The following is a 9,508-nucleotide window of genomic DNA, read 5'->3' as shown; positions in this document are numbered from 1 at the left end:
CATAGGGAAGGTTAGTGGTCAGTTACTGGTCTGTACACATAGGGAAGGTTAGTGGTCAGTTACTGGTCTGTACACATAGGGAAGGTTAGTGGTCAGTTACTGGTCTGTACACATAGGGAAGGTTAGTGGTCAGTTACTGGTCTGTACACATAGGGAAGGTTAGTGGTCAGTTACTGGTATGTACACATAGGGAAGGTTAGTGGTCAGTTACTGGTCTGTACACATAGGGGGGCTTAGTGGTCAGTTACTGGTCTGTACACATAGGGAAGGTTAGTGGTCAGTTACTGGTCTGTACACATAGGGGGGCTTAGTGGTCAGTTACTGGTCTGTACACATCAGGAGGCTTAGTGGTCAGTTACTGGTCTGTACACATAGGGAAGCTTAGTGGTCAGTTACTGGTCTGTACACATAGGGAAGGTTAGTGGTCAGTTACTGGTCTGTACACATAGGGGGGCTTAGTGGTCAGTTACTGGTCTGTACACATCAGGAGGCTTAGTGGTCAGTTACTGGTCTGTACACATAGGGAAGCTTAGTGGTCAGTTACTGGTCTGTACACATAGGGAAGGTTAGTGGTCAGTTACTGGTCTGTACACATAGGGAAGGTTAGTGGTCAGTTACTGGTCTGTACACATAGGGAAGGTTAGTGGTCAGTTACTGGTATGTACACATAGGGAAGGTTAGTGGTCAGTTACTGGTCTGTACACATAGGGGGGCTTAGTGGTCAGTTACTGGTCTGTACACATAGGGAAGGTTAGTGGTCAGTTACTGGTATGTACACATAGGGAAGGTTAGTGGTCAGTTACTGGTCTGTACACATAGGGAAGGTTAGTGGTCAGTTACTGGTCTGTACACATAGGGAGGCTTAGTGGTCAGTTACTGGTCTGTACACATAGGGAAGGTTAGTGGTCAGTTACTGGTATGTACACATAGGGAAGGTTAGTGGTCAGTTACTGGTCTGTACACATAGGGAAGGTTAGTGGTCAGTTACTGGTCTGTACACATAGGGAAGGTTAGTGGTCAGTTACTGGTCTGTACACATAGGGAAGGTTAGTGGTCAGTTACTGGTCTGTACACATAGGGAAGGTTAGTGGTCAGTTACTGGTATGTACACATAGGGAAGGTTAGTGGTCAGTTACTGGTCTGTACACATAGGGGGGCTTAGTGGTCAGTTACTGGTCTGTACACATAGGGAAGGTTAGTGGTCAGTTACTGGTCTGTACACATAGGGGGGCTTAGTGGTCAGTTACTGGTCTGTACACATCAGGAGGCTTAGTGGTCAGTTACTGGTCTGTACACATAGGGAAGCTTAGTGGTCAGTTACTGGTCTGTACACATAGGGAAGGTTAGTGGTCAGTTACTGGTCTGTACACATAGGGGGGCTTAGTGGTCAGTTACTGGTCTGTACACATCAGGAGGCTTAGTGGTCAGTTACTGGTCTGTACACATAGGGAAGCTTAGTGGTCAGTTACTGGTCTGTACACATAGGGAAGGTTAGTGGTCAGTTACTGGTCTGTACACATAGGGAGGATTAGTGGTCAGTTACTGTCCAGTCATTGGGTTGATCTATCGTAGGAGAAGAGACTGCTCACTTAGCAAAGTGAATGTTCACTGACTTTAGTAAATGAGCTTTAGACTCAGCTTTTATAATGGTAAAAATATAATTATTCCCGTGTTTTATAATCAGAATACCCTCCCCCCCACCCCACACACACTACCTCCCTCCCCCTCCACCCCACACACACTACCTCCCTCCCCCTCCCTCCTCTTCCCAATCTATCGGAGAATCTTACATCGGTTTCTTTTTCTATACTTTGTATCCATCTGTGTGTATTGTGTCTCCCCCTGCAGGCAGATGAGGGAAAGTACAGGGATACATGTAATCTGTGTGTAGATTTACAGCAACCTCCAAACAAGGGACACCTGACAGCAAAGGTATATGTAGGTATAGGACACACCCCCTGTCACGCCCCCCCCTTAAAGGAGACTTGGCCAAAAAAAATATTGGTTAATCCCAGAAGTGCTTTTTTTTTTACTATTATTTCTTTATATTGACTTTTGGAATTTACAAATGCAGCAACCGTGCTTCTCCCTAAACTCACATGGTGCATGCCGTACCGTGCTTCTCCCTAAACTCACATGGTGCATGCCGTACCGTGCTTCTCCCTAAACTCACATGGTGCATGCCGTACCGTGCTTCTCCCTAAACTCACATGGTGCATGCCGTACCGTGCTTCTCCCTAAACTCACATGGTGCATGCCGTACCGTACTTCTCCCCAAACTCACATGGTGCATGCCGTACCGTGCTTCTCCCTACACTGACATGGTGCATGCCGTACCGTACTTCTCCCCAAACTCACATGGTGCATGCCGTACCGTGCTTCTCCCTACACTGACATGGTGCATGCCGTACCGTACTTCTCCCCAAACTCACATGGTGCATGCCGTACCGTGCTTCTCCCTACACTGACATGGTGCATGCCGTACCGTGCTTCTCCCCAAACTCACATGGTGCATGCCGTACCGTGCTTCTCCCCAAACTCACATGGTGCATGCCGTACCGTGCTTCTCCCCAAACTGACATGGTGCATGCCGTACCGTGCTTCTCCCTACACTGACATGGTGCATGCCGTACCGTACTTCTCCCCAAACTCACATGGTGCATGCCGTACCGTGCTTCTCCCCAAACTGACATGGTGCATGCCGTACCGTGCTTCTCCCTACACTGACATGGTGCATGCCGTACCGTGCTTCTCCCTAAACTCACATGGTGCATGCCGTACCGTACTTCTCCCCAAACTCACATGGTGCATGCCGTACCGTGCTTCTCCCCAAACTGACATGGTGCATGCCGTACCGTGCTTCTCCCTACACTGACATGGTGCATGCCGTACCGTGCTTCTCCCTAAACTCACATGGTGCATGCCGTACCGTACTTCTCCCCAAACTCACATGGTGCATGCCGTACCGTGCTTCTCCCCAAACTCACATGGTGCATGCCGTACCGTGCTTCTCCCCAAACTCACATGGTGCATGCCGTACCGTGCTTCTCCCTAAACTCACATGGTGCATGCCGTACCGTGCTTCTCCCCAAACTCACATGGTGCATGCCGTACCGTGCTTCTCCCCAAACTCACATGGTGCATGCCTTACCGTGCTTCTCCCTAAACTCACATGGTGCATGCCGTACCGTGCTTCTCCCCAAACTCACATGGTGCATGCCGTACCGTGCTTCTCCCCAAACTCACATGGTGCATGCCGTACCGTGCTTCTCCCCAAACTCACATGGTGCATGCCTTACCGTGCTTCTCCCTAAACTCACATGGTGCATGCCGTACCGTGCTTCTCCCTAAACTCACAAGGTGCATGCCGTACCGTGCTTCTCCCTAAACTCACATGGTGCATGCCGTACCGTGCTTCTCCCTAAACTCACATGGTGCATGCCGTACCGTACTTCTCCCAAAACTCACATGGTGCATGCCGTACCGTGCTTCTCCCTACACTGACATGGTGCATGCCGTACCATGCTTCTCCCCAAACTGACATGGTGCATGCCGTACCGTGCTTCTCCCCAAACTCACATGGTGCATGCCGTACCGTGCTTCTCCCTAAACTCACATGGTGCATGCCGTACCGTGCTTCTCCCCAAACTGACATGGTGCATGCCGTACCGTGCTTCTCCCCAAACTCACATGGTGCATGCCTTACCGTGCTTCTCCCTAAACTCACATGGTGCATGCCGTACCGTGCTTCTCCCTAAACTCACATGGTGCATGCCGTACCGTACTTCTCCCCAAACTCACATGGTGCATGCCATACCGTGCTTCTCCCTACACTGACATGGTGCATGCCGTACCGTGCTTCTCCCTAAACTCACATGGTGCATGCCGTACCGTGCTTCTCCCCAAACTGACATGGTGCATGCCGTACCGTGCTTCTCCCCAAACTCACATGGTGCATGCCGTACCGTGCTTCTCCCTAAACTCACATGGTGCATGCCGTACCGTGCTTCTCCCCAAACTGACATGGTGCATGCCGTACCGTGCTTCTCCCCAAACTCACATGGTGCATGCCGTACCGTGCTTCTCCCCAAACTCACATGGTGCATGCCTTACCGTGCTTCTCCCCAAACTCACATGGTGCATGCCGTACTGTGCTTCTCCCCAAACTGACATGGTGCATGCCGTACCGTGCTTCTCCCCAAACTCACATGGTGCATGCCGTACCGTGCTTCTCCCCAAATTCACATGGCTCCAGACTGTCATACTTTTAAAGGTTGCTGCAACGGAAAGAGGTTGAGTAACTCGGGTTCAGACAATACAATTGCACTGAAACCCATTATTATACAGGATTTATATAGCGCCAATAGTTTGCACAGCACATTATTATTCCACATCCTTACAGGAACTGCCCTTAGGATGGAGATGACTGTAGGTGGTCCTAAAAGAGAAGTATGAGCAAACTTTTATTAGCTGTACTTTTCTTTAGGGTTACGGCGTACATTTACTATGGTCATGCTCAGAGACGAGTTGGTGCATGCACTGTGGAATTATGGGTAGTGGCATGCTGACACCAGCAGAGGTCAGTGTTTAGCTCTAGTCGGGGGGATGGTATGCTGACATCATCAGAGCCCGGATAGCTCAGTCGGTAGAGCATCAGACTTTTAATCTGAGGGTCCAGGGTTCAAGTCCCTGTTCGGGCGTCTGTCTTTTACCTACATTTCTATAGTTCTCTATATAGGATCACGGCTTGGAGAGGTCCCCCCGAGAAATGTAATATTTAACAGAATTGATGGAGGATTGTGACCTTTGCACCACAGTGAATTCCCCTGAACATCAAATAAAGATAAATATACAAAAATATAAAACAAACGACGTGCATTTTGTCCTGATTGACTTCCCTTTGTCCAGTGAGTAGAAGATTCCTCCTGCCACAGGAGGCAGCGGGCGCCCTCGTATTCATGGCTTGCATGCCTCTTGTTCCGTGAGAAAAACCTACCCTCGTCACTTCCTGCCAGGAACAGCTGAGCAGCGCAGCAGTGCGCATGCTCACAGCCCCGGATACGTAATGGAGCAGCTGAGGAGCTGACTAGTGCGCATGCTCACTAGTATAAAATGATCACGGTGTCCGTAAAAAAACCTACCCACGCGGCGGTTACATTAAAACAGCTGTGCTGCAATATGAGTCATCTCCGCTCCTGTCCCTGTCACTTCCCTGATCTTGGGTAGTAAATATAAAACCAGCTCTAGGCTCCGAGATTTATCTTTTCATACACCCGCCGCCTCTTTTATATTTACTAGCCCAGATCAGGGAAGTGACAGGGACAGGAGCGGAGATGTCTCATATTGCAGCACAGCTGTTTTAATGTAACTGCCGCGTTACACACAGTGCCGTCCACCGGAAGTGACGAGGGTAGGTTTTTCTCACAGGGTAGGTAATTCTCACGGAACACCTCTTCTAGGGCAGTGACATCACCGCCCTCGTATTCATGGCTTGCATGGCTCTTCTAAGACAGTGACATCACCGCCCTCATATTCAGCCTCTTCTAGGGAAGTGACATCACCGCCCTCATATTCATGGCTTCCATGCCTCTTCTAGGGCAGTGACATCCCCGCTCCCCTTGTATTCATGGCTTCCATGGCTCTTCTAGGGCAGTGACATCACCGCTCCCCGCGTATTCATGGCTTCCATGCCTCTTCTAGGGCAGTGACATCACCGCTCCCCGCGTATTCATGGCTTCCATGCCTCTTCTAGGGCAGTGACATCCCCGCTCCCCTTGTATTCATGGCTTGCATGGCTCTTCTAGGGCAGTGACATCACCGCTCCCCGCGTATTCATGGCTTGCATGGCTCTTCTAGGGCAGTGACATCCCCGCTCCCCTCGTATTCATGGCTTGCATGGCTCTTCTAGGGCAGTGACATCACCGCTCCCCGCGTATTCATGGCTTCCATGGCTCTTCTAGGGCAGTGACATCACCGCTCCCCTCGTATTCATGGCTTCCATGGCTCTTCTAGGGCAGTGACATCACCGCTCCCCTCGTATTCATGGCTTCCATGGCTCTTCTAGGGCAGTGACATCACCGCTCCCCTCGTATTCATGGCTTCCATGGCTCTTCTAGGGCAGTGACATCCCCGCTCCCCTCGTATTCATGGCTTGCATGGCTCTTCTAGGGCAGTGACATCACCGCTCCCCTCGTATTCATGGCTTCCATGCCTCTTCTAGGGCAGTGACATCACCGCTCCCCTTGTATTCATGGCTTGCATGGCTCTTCTAGGGCAGTGACATCCCCGCTCCCCTTGTATTCATGGCTTCCATGGCTCTTCTAGGGCAGTGACATCACTGCTCCCCGCGTATTCATGGCTTGCATGGCTCTTCTAGGGCAGTGACATCACTGCTCCCCTTGTATTCATGGCTTCCATGGCTCTTCTAGGGCAGTGACATCACCGCTCCCCTTGTATTCATGGCTTGCATGGCTCTTCTAGGGCAGTGACATCACCGCTCCCCGCGTATTCATGGCTTGCATGGCTCTTCTAGGGCAGTGACATCACTGCTCCCCTTGTATTCATGGCTTGCATGGCTCTTCTAGGGCAGTGACATCACCGCTCCCCGCGTATTCATGGCTCTTCTAGGGCAGTGACATCACCGCTCCCCTCGAATTCATGGCTTCCATGCCTCTTCTAAGGCAGTGACATCACCGCTCCCCTCGTATTCATGGCTTCCATGCCTCTTCTAGGGCAGTGACATCACCGCTCCCCTTGTATTCATGGCTTGCATGGCTCTTCTAGGGCAGTGACATCCCCGCTCCCCTTGTATTCATGGCTTCCATGGCTCTTCTAGGGCAGTGACATCACTGCTCCCCGCGTATTCATGGCTTGCATGGCTCTTCTAGGGCAGTGACATCACTGCTCCCCTTGTATTCATGGCTTGCATGGCTCTTCTAGGGCAGTGACATCACCGCTCCCCGCGTATTCATGGCTTGCATGGCTCTTCTAGGGCAGTGACATCACTGCTCCCCTTGTATTCATGGCTTGCATGGCTCTTCTAGGGCAGTGACATCACCGCTCCCCGCGTATTCATGGCTCTTCTAGGGCAGTGACATCACCGCTCCCCTCGTATTCATGGCTTCCATGCCTCTTCTAAGGCAGAGACATCACCGCTCCCCTCGTATTCATGGCTTCCATGCCTCTTCTAGGGCAGTGACATCACCGCTCCCCTTGTATTCATGGCTTGCATGGCTCTTCTAGGGCAGTGACATCCCCGCTCCCCTTGTATTCATGGCTTCCATGGCTCTTCTAGGGCAGTGACATCACTGCTCCCCGCGTATTCATGGCTTGCATGGCTCTTCTAGGGCAGTGACATCACTGCTCCCCTTGTATTCATGGCTTCCATGGCTCGTCTAGGGCAGTGACATCACCGCTCCCCTTGTATTCATGGCTTGCATGGCTCTTTTAGGGCAGTGACATCACCGCTCCCCGCGTATTCATGGCTTGCATGGCTCTTCTAGGGCAGTGACATCACTGCTCCCCTTGTATTCATGGCTTGCATGGCTCTTCTAGGGCAGTGACATCACCGCTCCCCGCGTATTCATGGCTTGCATGGCTCTTCTAGGGCAGTGACATCACTGCTCCCCTTGTATTCATGGCTTGCATGGCTCTTCTAGGGCAGTGACATCACCGCTCCCCGCGTATTCATGGCTCTTCTAGGGCAGTGACATCACCGCTCCCCTCGAATTCATGGCTTCCATGCCTCTTCTAAGGCAGTGACATCACCGCTCCCCTCGTATTCATGGCTTCCATGCCTCTTCTAGGGCAGTGACATCACCGCTCCCCTTGTATTCATGGCTTGCATGGCTCTTCTAGGGCAGTGACATCCCCGCTCCCCTTGTATTCATGGCTTCCATGGCTCTTCTAGGGCAGTGACATCACTGCTCCCCGCGTATTCATGGCTTGCATGGCTCTTCTAGGGCAGTGACATCACTGCTCCCCTTGTATTCATGGCTTGCATGGCTCTTCTAGGGCAGTGACATCACCGCTCCCCGCGTATTCATGGCTTGCATGACTCTTCTAGGGCAGTGACATCACTGCTCCCCTTGTATTCATGGCTTGCATGGCTCTTCTAGGGCAGTGACATCACCGCTCCCCGCGTATTCATGGCTCTTCTAGGGCAGTGACATCACCGCTCCCCTCGTATTCATGGCTTCCATGCCTCTTCTAAGGCAGAGACATCACCGCTCCCCTCGTATTCATGGCTTCCATGCCTCTTCTAGGGCAGTGACATCACCGCTCCCCTTGTATTCATGGCTTGCATGGCTCTTCTAGGGCAGTGACATCCCCGCTCCCCTTGTATTCATGGCTTCCATGGCTCTTCTAGGGCAGTGACATCACTGCTCCCCGCGTATTCATGGCTTGCATGGCTCTTCTAGGGCAGTGACATCACTGCTCCCCTTGTATTCATGGCTTCCATGGCTCTTCTAGGGCAGTGACATCACCGCTCCCCTTGTATTCATGGCTTGCATGGCTCTTTTAGGGCAGTGACATCACCGCTCCCCGCGTATTCATGGCTTGCATGGCTCTTCTAGGGCAGTGACATCACTGCTCCCCTTGTATTCATGGCTTGCATGGCTCTTCTAGGGCAGTGACATCACCGCTCCCCGCGTATTCATGGCTTGCATGGCTCTTCTAGGGCAGTGACATCACTGCTCCCCTTGTATTCATGGCTTGCATGGCTCTTCTAGGGCAGTGACATCACCGCTCCCCGCGTATTCATGGCTCTTCTAGGGCAGTGACATCACCGCTCCCCTCGTATTCATGGCTTCCATGCCTCTTCTAAGGCAGTGACATCACCGCTCCCCTCGTATTCATGGCTTCCATGCCTCTTCTAGAGCAGTGACATCACCGCTCCCCTCGTATTCATGGCTTCCATGCCTCTTCTAGGGCAGTGACATCACTGCTCCCCTTGTATTCATGGCTTGCATGGCTCTTCTAGGGCAGTGACATCACTGCTCCCCTTGTATTCATGGCTTGCATGGCTCTTCTAGGGCAGTGACATCCCCGTTCCCCTTGTATTCATGGCTTCCATGGCTCTTCTAGGGCAGTGACATCACCGCTCCCCTCGTATTCATGGCTTCCATGGCTCTTCTAGGGCAGTGACATCACCGCTCCCCTCGTATTCATGGCTTCCATGGCTCTTCTAGGGCAGTGACATCACCGCTCCCCTCGTATTCATGGCTTCCATGGCTCTTCTAGGGCAGTGACATCCCCGCTCCCCTCGTATTCATGGCTTGCATGGCTCTTCTAGGGCAGTGACATCACCGCTCCCCTCGTATTCATGGCTTGCATGGCTCTTCTAGGGCAGTGACATCACCGCTCCCCTTGTATTCATGGCTTCCATGGCTCTTCTAGGGCAGTGACATCCCCGCTCCCCTCGTATTCATGGCTTCCATGGCTCTTCTAGGGCAGTGACATCCCCGCTCCCCTCGTATTCATGGCTTCCATGGCTCTTCTAGGGCAG

This window comes from Pelophylax lessonae (assembly GCF_965119305.1).
Source record: "Pelophylax lessonae genome assembly, chromosome: 12".
Lineage (NCBI taxonomy): Eukaryota > Metazoa > Chordata > Amphibia > Anura > Ranidae > Pelophylax > Pelophylax lessonae.
This window is presented reverse-complemented; position numbering follows the sequence as displayed.